The sequence below is a fragment of the Sinohyriopsis cumingii genome, unplaced genomic scaffold, assembly GCF_028554795.1.
Source record: "Sinohyriopsis cumingii isolate HCF-2022 unplaced genomic scaffold, ASM2855479v2 utg000426l, whole genome shotgun sequence".
NCBI classification, from domain to species: Eukaryota; Metazoa; Mollusca; class Bivalvia; order Unionida; family Unionidae; genus Sinohyriopsis; species Sinohyriopsis cumingii.
This window is the reverse complement of record NW_028315897.1, coordinates 10,491,802-10,508,072: the sequence shown is the minus strand read 5'-3', so window position 1 is coordinate 10,508,072 and position 16,271 is coordinate 10,491,802. Positions and strand designations below refer to the sequence as shown.

The 16,271-nt window shown below is 32.9% G+C and overlaps 1 long non-coding RNA gene across 1 annotated transcript; it reads left to right on the top strand.

Moving 5' to 3' along the window:
- The first annotated feature begins 9,524 nt into the window (after positions 1 to 9,524).
- LOC149774173 (uncharacterized) lies at positions 9,525 to 14,566 on the top strand. Its single transcript, XR_016417066.1, has 2 exons — positions 9,525 to 9,661; positions 14,159 to 14,566. It is a non-coding gene; the product is annotated as an uncharacterized LOC149774173 (long non-coding RNA).
- The last annotated feature ends 1,705 nt before the right edge of the window (positions 14,567 to 16,271 follow it).

Sequence of the window (16,271 nt, the reverse complement as noted above, 5' to 3'; positions counted from 1 at the left end):
GGTATGGATGTATGTATGCAGGTAGGTAGGTAGGTATGCATGCGTGCATGTACATATGTATGTTGGTATGTATGTATGTATGTATGTATGTATGTATGTATGTATGTATGTATGTATGTTTGTATGTATATACGTACGTATGTATGTATGTATATATGCATGTATGTACATATGTATGTATGTATATATGTATGTATGTATGTATGTATGTATGTATGTATGTATGTATGAATGTATGTATGTATGTATGTATGTATGTATGTTTGTATGTATGTACATACGTATGTATGTATGCATGTATGTACATATGTATGTATGTATGTATGTATATATGTATGTATGTATGTATGTATGTATGTATGTATGCATATATGTATGTATGTATGTATGTATATATGTATGTATGTATGTATGCAGATAGGTAGGTAGGTATGCATGCATGCATGTACATATGCATGCATGTATGTATATATGTGTGTGTGTATGTATGTATGTATGCAGGTAGGTAGGTAGGTATGCATGCATGCATGTACATATGGATGTATGTATGTATGTATATATGGATGGATGTGTGTATGTGTGTATGTATGTATGGATGTATGTATGTATTATGTATGTATGCATGTATGTTGGTATATAGGTAGGTAGTTAAGCATTTAGGTAGGTAGTTATCTAGGTAGGTAATTGTATGTATGTATGTATGTATGTATGTATGTATGTATGTATGTATGTATGTATGTTGCTAGTTAGGTAGGGAGGTAGTTATCTAGGTATGTAATTATATGTATGTATGTATGTATGTATATATGTATGTATGTATGTATGTATGCATGCATGTATGTATGTATGTATGGATGGATGGATGGATGGATGGATGCATGCATGTATGTATGTTTGTATGTGTGTTTGTGTATGTGCATGAGTGCTTGTGTGCATACATGCATGCATGTAATGATTGATGGATGGATGAATGGATGGATGGATGGATGGACTTATGTATGTATGTACGTATGTACATATGCATCTATGTATGTATGAATGAATGGATCATTGTATGTAGATATGTATGTGTTTAGGAGCTTTTAACACCATTTGTCAGATGGGCTATACATGATAGCTAATATTTGCTGCTGAAGTAACAACCCGTGATAACACTGGTTAAGAATTATTGACTCCATGGAACTTACAGGCAATATTTTTTTCATACAAACATTTGCTCAAAGAGCTAGGACACCTGAGCCTCCAATGTATATATGAATGTCTGTCTGGCCATCTGTCTGTATGTCTGTTTATATGTATGGTAGGTAGGTAGGTAGGCATTCAGGTAGGTAGTTATGTATGTATGTATGTATGTATGTATGTATGTAGGTAGGTAGGTAGGTAGGTAGGTATGTATGTATGTATGTATGTATGTATGTATGTATGTATGTATGTATGCATGCATGTATGTATGTATGTATGGATGGATGGATGGATGGATGCATGCATGTATGTATGTATGTATGTGTGTTTGTGTATGTGCATGAGTGCTTGTGTGCATAAATGCATGCATGTAGGGATTGATGGATGGATGAATGGATGGATGGATGGATGGACTTATGTACGTATGTACGTATGTACATATGCATCTATGTATGTATGAATGAATGGATCATTGTATGTAGATATGTATGTGGTTATGAGCTTTTAACACCATTTGTCAGATGGGCTATACATGATAGCTAATATTTACTGCTGAAGTAACAACCCGTGATAACACTGGTTAAGAATTATTGACTCCATGGAACTTACAGGCAATATTTTTTTCATACAAACATTTGCTCAAAGGGTTATGACACCTGAGCCTCCAATGTATATATGAATGTCTGTCTGGCCATTTGTCTGTATGTCTGTTTATATGTATGGTAGGTAGGTAGGTAGGCATTCAGGTAGGTAGTTATGTATGTATGTATGTATGTAGGTAGGTAGGTAGGTAGGTATGTATTTAGGTATGTATGTATGTATGTATGTATGTATGTATGCATGCATGTATGTATGCAGGTAGGTAGATAGGTATGCATGCATGCATGTACATATGTATGCATGTATGTATGTATGTATGTATATAGGGATGTATGTATGTATGTATGTATGCATGGATGTATGTATGTACATATGTACATATGCATGTATGTGTGTATGTATGTATGTATGTATGCATGTATGCATGCATGCATGTATGCATGCATGTATGTATGTATGTATGTATGCAGGTAGGTACATAGGTATGTATGCATGCATGTACATATGTATGTATGTATGTATGTATGTATGTATGTATGTATGCATGTATGTATGTATGTATGTATGTCTGTATGTATGTATGTATGTATGCAGGTAAGTTGATAGGTATGTATGCATGCATGTACATATGTATTCATGTATGTATGTATGTATTTATGTATGTATGTATGTATGCATGGATGTATGTATGTTCATATGTATGTATGTATGTGTGTATGTATGTATGTATGTCTGTATGTATGGATGTGTTTATGTGTGTATGTATGTATGGATGTATGTATGTATTATGTATGTATGCATGTATGTTGGTAGATAGGTAGGTAGGTAGGCATTTAGGTAAGAAGTTATGTAGGTAGGTAATTGTATGCATGTATTTATGTATGTATGCATGTATGTATGTATGTATGTATGTATGTATGTATGTATGTATGTATCATATCACTATGATGTCTGCAGTGTGGCAGCTTATAATGATGTCTACCACTGGGACATCATGCCACAGACATGGAACATGATGTCCCACCCAGTCACATTAACCTGACACCAGACCGACCATTCCTGACACTAATCTTTTAATGCAGAGTGCCTAGGGAGGCAGCTATTAGTACCATTTTTGTAAGTCTTTGGTATGACTCAGCTGGGGATCGAACCCACAACCTCCCGGTTCTGAGGCAGACGCTTTAACCACTAGGCCAACAGAGTGGTCGGTAGTTAGGTATGTATGTTTGCATATATGTATGCATGCATGTATGTCTATATATATGTATGTATTTATATATGTATATTCTTTTAATTTGTATTGGCAATTATCTGCTCAAGAGTTGCCACACATATAACAGGTGTAAGCAAAACCCCAAAAAATCCCGATATGAGCCAATGACACTCTGTAAACTGTTGGTGACATTTCTCACTTATCCACACTGACAGAGCCTGAGGTAATATTGTAGTGATCTGGAAAGATGAACCATTACACCCATTGTATGCATGATGATATTTTAATATCCTAATGCACGTCTACTTGTTGGACTAAGCGCAAAAAAGAATGAGAGAGAGAGAGAGTGCATGTGTGTATAAGGGAGAGAGAGAATATGTATGTGTGTTTTCTGGATTTTTGACATGGCTTTAAAAATGTTCAGTCATATCGCTATGCTGTCTGCATTGTTATAGTTTATTGTGATGTCTAGCACTAGTATTTTTTTCAACAAGTCTTTGTAAAAGAAGCATTTATTCAGCAAATAGATTCCATTTCTGTTTTTAATGGCAAACTCAACAGATTTCCTTGATAGAGGGTTCTACTTACATGATAATGTCTAAAATTACCACCATGCCAGGTAAATATTGTAATTGTTCATGTATAACTCTAAAATAACTACCATGCCAGGTAATTATTGTTATCATTCATGTATAACTCTAAAATAACTACCATGCCAGGTAAATATTGTAATCGTTCATGTATAACTCTAAAATAACTACCATGCCAGGTAAATATTGTAATTGTTCATGTATAACTCTAAAATAACTACCTGTATAAATCCAACTATATTACATATAAAACTACCTAAACCAGATGCTGTTGGGACCATAAATTTTAACCATTTTATCTAGGTGTTGAATTTAAAGTTGTTAAAGCAGTGCTTCAATGACTGATTGAAGAATAAAATTCTTTGCTGCTCTATAGAGATTATAGGTTTCCATAGTGACTAGCTCAAGGAAGTTGCACTGTCTTTTTTTAGCTCTTCAAATAGCATAGAAAAGAAATGCAGCTTAAATAAAAGCAGGTCATATTTATTCCATGATTATATCAGGCATGCATCTGAATAGCAATGTGAAAAAGTTGGTGTGGACAAGAAATCCAGCTAAATAATTCTGAATAGTTTGGGGTGGTTAATGCAGCCAGCTGAATAACTCTCAAAAGATTTGGCCATCATATGGCAGTCAGCTGAATAGCTCTGTAAAAGGGTTGGGGAGGTCAAAGCAGCTAGCTGAATAACTCTGTGAATAAGTTGGGGTGGTCACAACAACCAGCTGAATAACTCTGAATGGGTTGGAGCATCATGGCAGCCAGCCAAATAACTCTGTGAATAGGTTGGGGGTGGTCAAGACAGCCAGATGAATAAAAATCTGAATAGTTTGGTGTATACAAGGCAGCCAGCTGGATAACTCTGTGAATAGGTTGGGGTGGTCAAGACAATCAGCTGAATACCCCTGAATAGGTTGGAGAGGTTATGGCAGCCAGCTCAGTAACTCTGTGAATAGGTTGGAGCATCATGGCAGCTAGATGAATAACTCTGTGAATAGGTTTGGGGTGATCAAGACAGTCAGATGAATAAAACTCTGAATAGTTTGGTGAAGAAAAGGCAGCCAGCTGAATAACTATGTGAATAGGTTGGGATGGTCTACACAGCCAACTGAATATAACTCTGAACATGATTGGGGAGTCATGGCAGTCAGACGAATAACTCTTTCAATGGTTTGGGATGGTCAAAGCAGCGAGCTGAATAACTCTGTGAATGGGTAGGGGTGGTCAATACAGACAGCTGAATAACTCTGTGAATGGGTTAGTGTGGACCCGGCAGCCAGCTGAATAACTATGTGAATGGGTTGGAGTGGTCAAGACAGCCAGCTGAATAACTCTGTGAATGGGTTGAGGTGGACAAGGCAGCCAGCTGAATAACTCTGAGAATGGGTTGGGGTGGCCAAGGTGACCAGCTGAATAACTCTCTGAATAGGTTTGTGTGGACAAGGCAGCCAGCTGAATAACTCTGTGAATGGGTTGGTGGGGACAAGGCGGCCAGCTGAATAACTCTGTGAATGGGTTGGTGGGGACAAGGCAGCCAGCTGAATAACTCTGTGAATGGGTTGGTGGGGACAAGGCAGCCAGCTGAATAACTTTGTGAATAGATTTGGATGGTCAAGACATGCATCTGAATAACTCTGTGAAAAAGTTGTGATGGTCAAAGCAGACAGCAGAATATCTTTGAATATGTTGGCGCAGTCATGGCAGCCAGCTGAATATCTCTGAAATGGTTGGGGTGGAATTGTTATTAAAAGCAATATCCTCGGTAAATGTGTGCCAGGTTTTTTTTTTTTAAAGGAGAGATTCAGAATCTACAATTAATCTTGGATTATCACTAGATAAATAATGTAATGCAGTCATCTAACTTTATCTGACCTCCTATATTATGCTTGGATCCACCCCATGAAATACTATATTTATCCCATAATATGTATATGCTTAATGACAAAGCATTCCATGCTTCTTCAAAATGTATCCCATGTTTAATTATTACAAAGCTCTGTCTGATGATAACTTTTCAGAAAGCTTTAATTAGCAGCTGTATGAACTGATAAAACTAAAAACTGACACTTTTAAAACAATTTTCAGCTGTAACAAACTTGGGGTCCACTTGAAGTACTAAATATGTCATATGGATTAATCAATTGAACTGACAATTTTAAAATGATTTTGGACCAGACTTCACATGTATTAATAGCAGGAAGCCATAGTGTATGCTATAGACATGGACTCTTTTAGTCATTTTAAGTTTGGGAATCTTGGATGTACTCCATGTATTCATCCACATCCTTTAGTGTCAGGTCTGAAGATCTTATGATGTACTCCATCTATTTAATCCCATCTCTTAGTGTCAGGTCTGAGGATCGTATCATGTACTCCATCTATTTAATCCCATCCTTAAGTGTCAGGTCTTAGGATCTTATGATATAGTCCATCTATTTAATCCCATCTCTTAGTGTCAGGTCTGAGGATCTTATGATGTACTCCATCTATTTAATCCCATCTCTTAGTGCCAGGTCTGAGGATCTTATGATATACTCCATCTATTTAATCCCATATCTTAGTGTCAGGTCTGAGGATCTTATGATATACTCCATCTATTTAATCCCATCTCTTAGTGCCAGGTCTGAGGATCGTATCATGTACTCCATCTATTTAATCCCATCCTTAAGTGTCAGGTCTTAGGATCTTATGATGTACTCCATCTATTTAATCCCATCTGTTAGTGTTAAGTAGGAAATAGTGACACAGCATTTATTCATCTCTATCCTTTGGAGTCAAGTTTGAGAATGTTGTAATATACTGCTTGTACATATTTTATCTGTACATGTGTTATGACACAATGCAGTAATACAGGCTATTGATTTGGGAGTCAAACACTAATTAGGGAGTTCATCAGTTGTACTATATTCACAATCTAAATATTGGTAATTTCTATTATAAATTATGTTTATTATAGAACTTTTGTAATTATTATTTTTGCTTTCACAAATATGTTTTATCGGCTTCTCCATGTATCCATCCAGCCATCCACATACATACATACATACATACATACATACATGTACATAGACTACGACTACATACATACATACATACATAGACTACGACTACATATATACATACATACATACATAGACTACGACTACATACATACATACATAGACTACAACTACATACACACATACATACTACGACTACATACATACATACATACATATATACATACATACATACATACATACATAGACTACGACTACATACATATATACATACATAGACTACGACTACATACATACATACATACATAGACTTTGACTACATACATACATACATAGACTACGACTACATACATACATACATACATACATATATACATACATAGACTACGACTACATACATACATACATAGACTACGACTACATACATACATACATACTATGACTACATACATACATACATACATACATAGACTACGACTACATACATACATACATAGACTACGACTACATACATACATACATACATACATACATACATACATACTACGACTACATACATACATACATACATACATACATACATACATACATACATAGACTACGACTACATACATGCATACAGACTACGACTACATACATACATACATACATACATACATAGACTACGACTACATACATACATACAGACTACGACTACATACATACATACATACATACATACATACATAGACTACGACTACATACATACATACAGACTACGACTACATACATACATACAGACTACGACTACATACATACATACATACATACATACATACATACATACATACATACATACATACATACATAGACTACGACTACATACATACATACATAGATTATGACTACATACATACATACATACATACATGTACATAGACTACGACTACATACATACATACATACATAGACTACGACTACATACATACATACATAGATTACGACTACATACATACATACATACATTGCTAATGCACAGTACTCCTTTGGTACACAGTGCCGAGAAGTTGGTCACTTTGTCACTTTTTGTAAAGGGTGGGTGTGATTATTCTTCTTTTTATATATATATATATATATATATATATATATATATATATATATATATATATATATATATATATATATATATATATATATATGAACTTCACATACATTCAGTACATGGTCTTTGCATGACTCCCATCTGCAGGGTTCTAATAAGGGAGTACTGTATCAAGTATCAGTTTCAAAGTCAGCAGTTAAACAAATTTGACTGACCTAAATTTGGTGTACAGGTATTGTACATACATTGTCCAAAAGGATATGTTACTAATCTCATGTACCATACCTGTCTGGATATAGCTTACACACCTCTCTAAACAGTATTTACCTTCCACACTTGATGTGTCAATAGACTGGTGTCTGTAGGTTTCATTATTGCTTTTTTAAATGAACACTGTAGACACTTGCCTGCCATCACTTAATGCACCGCTAGACCAGTGTACATGTACCTAGTGTTATTATGGTTTCAAATTAACACCAGAGACCCCTACCTGTCACTGCTTGATGAACCAGTAGATCAGTGTATATGTTTCTGTTTCTGTTTGATATTATGGTTTCCAATTATCATCATAGACCCTTACCTACCATTGCTTGATGCACTAGCAGATCAGTGTGTATAGTGTTTGTGTTTGTTATTGTGGTTTCAAATCAACATCATAGATCCTTACCTGTCATTGCTTGATGCACTAGCAGATCAGTGTGTACAGTGTTTGTGTTTGTTATTGTGGTTTCAAATCAACATCATAGACCCTTACCTACCATTGCTTGATGCACTAGCAGATCATTGTGTATAATGTTTGTGTTTGTTATTGTGGTTTCAAATCAACATCATAGACCCTTACCTGTTATAACTTGATGCATTCAATGCTTGTCATTATGATTTCAAATGAATATCACAGACCCAGATTTACCATCAGACACTGTATCAGCAGATCAGTGTCAATGCTTTATGACTTGGAGCTGAATGGCAGAATCTTGAGAATACAACTAGTCTTACAGATGTCATCAGATCATCATGCAAAATTGTGCATGGCATGGTTATCATCTGAAATTGAACATAATGGCAAATAACGATTATTGTCATAGTTATTGTTATTTTTGTCTCACCATTAAATGGATTGATTACAAGTAGTTTCAGTATTTTGACAAATTGATGTTGTGGTCATTTGAAGATGCACTATTACATGTATCAGAAAACTGAATTGCTCTGGAGATTTTTGTCAGTTTGCTCTTCTTTTATTTTAATTTTGTGCTTGCTGTAACATAATATAACAACAAATAGTCTGACACATGTTTCAACAGAATGCAATCAAATTTTGTACTTAAGACAGCCATATTAAGTTATTTATACAGACCACTCATTGTGACTGACACCATTTTCATTAGATAGGCATGCAGACCAATTCTTGTATTGTCGCTAGCTTTACTAGATAGGGATGCAGAACAGTCATTGTATTCTCACTGTTTTCAGTAAATATGTATACATACCAGTCCTTGTATTCCTAAGTAGATATATATGCAGACCAGTCAGTGTATTCATACTGTGGTAGTAGATGTGTATGCAGACCAGTCAGTGTATTCATACTATTTGAGTAGATATGTATGCAGACCAGTCAGTGTATTCATACTATTTGAGTAGATATGTATGCAGACCAGTCAGTGTATTCATACTATTTGAGTAGATATGTATGCAGACCAGTCAGTGTATTCATACTATTGCAGTAGATATGTTTGGAGACCAGTCAGTGTATTCATACTATTGCAGTAGATATGTATGCAGACCAGTCAGTGTATTCATACTATTTGAGTAGATATGTATGCAGACCAGTCAGTGTATTCATACTATTTGAGTAGATATGTATGCAGACCAGTCAGTGTATTCATACTATTTGAGTAGATATGTATGCAGACCAGTCAGTGTATTCATACTATTTGAGTAGATATGTATGCAGACCAGTCAGTGTATTCATACTATTGCAGTAGATATGTTTGGAGACCAGTGAGTTTATTCATATTATTTTAGTAGATACGTATGCAGACCAGTCAGTGTATTCATACTATTTCAGTAGACATGTTGTTGTTGTTGTTGTAAGGTTTAACACCATTTTTCAGCACACGATAGCCTATACATGGCGGTTAATATTAATGGTGGAGGAAGAACCTGGGAAAGCCCCGGAAAGAACCACCAACTCATGAGAAGCTACTGGCAAGCTTTCTCACATACCCACATTGGCTGAATCAGAGACTCAAACCCATGCAGACAGAGGTGAGATGGCAATGATCCATAATGGAGAGTGCTTTAGACCACTTGGCCACTTGGGGCCCCTTCAGTAGATATGTAGGCAGGCCAGTCAGTTTATTCATACTCAAATGAAAGCAATATAACATGTATCTTTTCACAAAGAAGAATATGTTCAGTGTATCTTGTATCTTTTCACAAAATTGAAAATATTCAGTGTAATTCATATCTGTTGATAGTGAGATGAAAATGTTCAGTGTAACTCATATCTTTTCAAAAAGATGAACTGTGTTCTGATCCGGGATTGCTTTTCATTTATCAGTAATTAACCTGAATCTTATCTTGTCTTCATGCAACAGGATAATTACAAAACAATTTCTCATTTCTATCTCTATGTTGTTATCTGTTGGACATAAAATGTAATATCAAATTGCCTATTTTAGCTCTTAAAACATCTTGTCAGCAAAACAGGTTATTAAAGTACATTATGTTGAATTTTCCTACTTATTGTATTAGGTTCTATGCATGATATTTGTGTATACCACAACAACCCACCATATGAAGCCTATTCACTTACTGTATTAGGTTCATTGCATGATACTTGGGTATACCACACCCACCCACCCTATGAAGCCTATTAACTTACTGTATTAGGTTCATTGCATGATACCTGGGTATATCACACCCACCCACCCTATGAAGCCTATTCACTTACTGTAATTAGGTTCATTGCATGATACTTGGGTATACCACACCCACCCACCCTATGAAGCCTATTCACTTACTGTATTAGGTTCATTGCATGATACCTGGGTATATCACACCCACCCACCCTATGAAGCCTATTCACTTACTGTAATTAGGTTCATTGCATGCTACTTGGGTATATCACATCCACCCACCCTATGAAGCCTATTCACTTACTGTAATTAGGTTCATTGCATGATATTTGGGTATACCACACCCACCCACCCTATGAAGCCTATCCACTTACTGTAATTAGGTTCATTGCATGATATTTGGGTATACCACACCCACCCACCCTATGAAGCCTATTCACTTACTGTAATTAGGTTCATTGCATGATATTTGGGTATACCACACCCACCCACCCTATGAAGATTATTCACTTACTATATTAGGTTATATGCATTGTATTTGGGTATATTCACAATATAAAAAAAGATTAAGAATGCTATATTAGACTAAAATTTTTAAACTTTTTTATTAGATTAAAATGTAAACAAAATATATTGGACTGAAATGTCAAAATTATATAAACAGTTATAAATTAAAAACTATATTAGACTAAAATTAAAAACCCTATATTAGACTCAAATTAGAAATTCTATATTAGACTAAACTTAAACATTCTATATTAGACTAAAATTAAAAATTCTATATTAGACTAAAAAAAACAAAAACATGTATATAATCAACTAAATTTACAAATTATGTATTAGACTAAATTCAAAAATCTAAATTGAACAAAAATTAAAATTTATATTTGACTAAAAATATAAATTCTGTATTTGACTAAAATTGGAAATTATATATAAGATTAAAATTACAGATTCTAAATTAGACTCAAACTCAAAATTTTATTAGACCAATATTATAATCTTTATATGTGTGTGTGTGTGAGACTTGGATTTTTAACATAGCTTTAACAATTTTTTCAGTCATATCGCTACCATGTTTGCAGTGTGGCAGATTATAGTGATGTCTAGGACTGGGGGCATCATGCCACAGACATGTAGCATGATGCCCCCATCCAGTCACATTATCCTGACACCAGGCTGACCAGTCCTAATATTAACCTCTTAATGCTGAGCACCAAGCAAGGCAGCAGTTAGTACCATTTTTGTAAGTCTTTGGTATGACTCGGCCGGGGATTGAACACACGACCTCCTGCATCCAAGGCAGATGCTCTAGCCACTAGGCCACTGGAGACATTTAAGTAAAAATTCTGTATTAGAGTAAATTAAAATTTCTGTATTATAAAAAAATTATAAATTCTATAATTGACTAAATTAACAAAGTTATATATTATTCCAAAACTAACATTCTAATATTAGAAAAAAATTATAAATACTTTATATTAGACCAATATCAAAAATTGTAAATTAGACTAATTTTAAAAATGCTATATTAGACTAAATTAAACATTATATATTTAACTAAAATTAAAATATTATATTGGACTAAAATGTAAAATTATTTATCAGTTAAAACTGAATAGTCTATGTTAAACTAAAATTAAAAATCCTATATTAGGCTAAAATTAAAAATCCTATATTTTACTAAGATGCAAAAAGTTCATTATTCAAAAAATTAAGAATGCTGTATTAGACTAAAATTTTAAAAAAATCTTTAGTAGGTTAAAATTAAAAATCCTATATTGGGCTAAAATGTCAAAATTATTTAAATCGCTATAAAAAAACAACTCTATATCAGACTAAAATTAAACTGTATTAGACTAAAATTAAAAATTATATACTAGACTAAAATAAAAAAAATGATATAATTAACTAAATTTACAAATTAAAAATTCTGTATTAGACTAAATTATAAATTATATATCAAACAAAAATAAAAATTCTTTATTAGACTAAAATTAGAAATTCTATATAAGACTAAAATTACAGATTCTAAATTAGACTCAAACTCAATTCTTTTTAGATTAATATTAAATGATTTATATTAGAATAAAATTAAAAATTCCATATGGGGCTAAAATTAAAATTTCTATTGTAGGCTAGAATTAAAATTTATATATTAGACTAAATTATCAAATCTGTATTAGACTAATATTACAAATTCTATATTAGACCAAAAATGAAAGTTATGTATTAGATTAAATTTATAGAATTTATGCGAATAAAATTAAAAACTATATTTTAGACTAATTTAAAAAATTATATGTTGAACTAAATTAAAAATTCTGCATTAGACTAAATTAAAAAAATTGTATTTGACTAAAAATAAATTCTGTATTAGACCAAATAAAAAATGATATATTATACTACAATGAAAACCCTGTATTATATCAAAATTAAGCATCCTATATTTAACTACCATGTAAAAACATTCTTTAAGCAAGGAAAATTAAAAGTGCTATATTAGACTAAAATTAAAAATTCAATAATATACTAAAATTTTAGATCTTATCTTAGACTCAAATTAAAAATTTATATAATTGACTAAAAGTAAAAACTTTATTTAAGACTGAAATCACACAGCATCTTAAACTAAAATTTAAAAAAATCTATATTGGACTAAAGCTAACAAAAATATATAATATACAATTTCTCTATTAGACTAAAGGTAAAACATTCCAAGGTCAACTAAAATTAAAATTTATATATTAGACTAAAGTTAAAATTTATATATTTTAATTAAATTAAAACTGTCATACTATAATAATATTGGAAAAATTCTATATTAGATTAAAAATAATTCTATATTAGACTAAAATTAAAATTCTATATCAGGCTAAAATTACAAATACATAAAAAAAGAATCTGTTGAAAAGTCTCTATTAGAATAAAATTGAAAATTCAATATTTTTCTAAATTAAAAATTATATATTAGACTAAATTACAAATTCAATATTAAGCTAATATTAAAAATTCTATATTAGACTAATATTAAAAACTATATGTTAGACTAAATTAAAAATTATGTATTAGACTAAAATTACAAATCTATATTAGTCTAAATTTAAAAAAAGCTTTATTAGAATTTATTATTTAAAGTTCTGTATCAGGCTAAATTAAAATCTCTCCATTAGACTAAAGTTGAAAATTCTATACAAGACTAATGTTAAAATTTTTATTTTAGACTAATGTCAAAAAAATTTTTATTGAGTCCCATGGCTTGACTTTAGTGTTTACTTGAGAAAGATTGCCAGTAGAGTCCCATGGCTTTACTATAGTGTTTTTGTTAGAAAGATTACTAGGAGTCCCATCATGTTTCTCAAAGAGGTCCTCCTGTGTACTTCCTTTTCCAGATATACTGGCCAACATGCATAGTCTGTCTTGTGCTGATAAATGTCATAAAATCCCACAAAAGCAAACAAAACTTTATTTTCACCAACATTTGAGATAGCAGGCTAAACATATAAAAAAAATTTTAATCATGATAGTTGAATATACAAATATAAGTAACTAGGGCAGGGATGGAATTTAAAGTCAATTTAATACTGATGTATCCTTTATTAGTGTTAATTAAAATCATCAGATTTTCATATTTCAGAATACAGAGAACTCCTGTTGTAAACAGTCAGGTTTGGAAATATGGTCTGCCTCTCAGCAATGTAATTTGCCATTCTGACCAACATATTGATGTTTAAACAGTGAGAAGTTGGAAGAAATGGTAATGTGGAAACAGTGACAGAAAGGAATAAATGGTTATGTGGAATCAGTGAGACAGGAATAACTGGTAAAGTGTTTTCTTGTACCTGTCAGGCTGCATGTCAGACATAAGCAATTAAGATATTGCAGTCATTTGGTATGAATGTGTGTGTTGTTATGAAAAAAAGTGATTATATATGGCTTGACTGTGCCTTTTACTTTCAGAGAACATGTGTGGATATTTCATTCAATGTGTCTAGGTCATCTAGTGCAACCTTTGATACCATTAAAAAATGTTAATGTTCTTGTATCCCATTGTTTCCATTATTTCATTCTTTCAAATAGATTAACACCCCGTAGTATTAGTTTCCAAGATACCTTGGGTCAAATGGAGGGTATAACTTTAGTATATTCCACCAGAACATGAAAAGTAAGAGATTGATATAGCAGCAACTGTAAAACAACCATAACAGGGCAAGGTATCTAACCTGTTCTTCACATTGCAATAATGTCATTCACATGTTGTCTTATGTCACATGTTTAGGCTCGAATAAACAGTAACACAAGAAAGAGTGAAAACAACAAGCTTTGAAAAAATAATTTATTTTCCTGTAAAAGTTCTGTAAAAATGAAAAAAATATGAACTTATGATTTATACAGAATCAAATCCAAAATTAATCCATGAATACAATTTTTGTAGTCCTAATAACAAAATATTCTAATGATTTCAAGTTTGAGTCCTGAGGAATCCAAGATGGAAGACGATGATGTATGCTGTAAACTGAAGTGTTAAAGTCTACAGTTCCTTGTAGAAACAAGAATTATCACTCTGGTTTTGGACATTTGAATAATTTTTTATATATAAATACTGTCCTTGTTCAACAATTTCACATGAGCACATGTATTTTCCAGCAAAAAGAATTAACCCTTTTGGAGTCCAAGTAATTTTAAATAACTCCAATTCAAGTAATTTGAAATAACTCCAAACAACACAACATACGATTTCTAGTGTAAGAAAATGCCTAGCTTCTACTGAGAATAACTCTCTAAAAAGAAGGTTATATCATCTTTTAAAACACAAAAGGGGGTCATGTGATCATGCTCCAGAATGTTGTAGAAAATAGGTACTTATTAAAAATCATGTACATCCCATGTGGCCCTGACAAAAAACAATCATTTTACTCTAAGAAATACAAATTTTTTTTTACATGTTCAACACGAAGTCCCATCATGACCTTGACAACAACCAATCATTCTGAAATAAAAATAGAACTTGTTTACATGGTTGCTACTAATTTTGAATCCAGGTCAGGATCTAAATCAACACCTGGTGCTTATAAAAGGAACAGTCAAGGTAAAACTATTTTCTGAAACAAGTATCGTCTCTATTGAATAAATTTACATTATAATAGCATGTAATGAAAAAAACAATTTAAAAAAGACCTGACAATTAAATTTAAATACAATATATTAAATCAGATATAATGAAATCAAATTTTCAATACTGTTGACACTAATTGGCTGAAATACACAGTAACCAGCACACCAAGGTAAGTAGAGGAATAACCAGGAAAAGGAGCAACAGACAAGCTTTCTCACATTATCCACATTGGCCAAGCCAGCCTCAAACCCATGAGGATAGAAGTGAGTTGTCAGTGATTGGTAAAGGCAAGCATTGGCAAAGCCAGATTCAAATTTATGAGGACAGAGGTAAGTTGTCAGTTATTGGTAAAGGCAAGCATTGGCCAAGCCAGACTAAAACCCAAGGTGACAGAGGTGAGTTGTCAGTGATTGAAATAGGCAAGCATTGGCCAAGCCAGACTCAAACCCATGGTGACAGAGGTGAGTTGTCAGTGATTGGAATAGTCATACATTGGCCAAGCCAGACTCAAATCCATGAGGACAGAGGTAAGTTGTCAGTGATTGGTAAAGGCAAGCATTGGCCAAGCCAGACTCAAACCCATGAGGACAGATGTGAGTTGTGCGTGATTGGTAAAGGTAAGCATTGGCCAAGC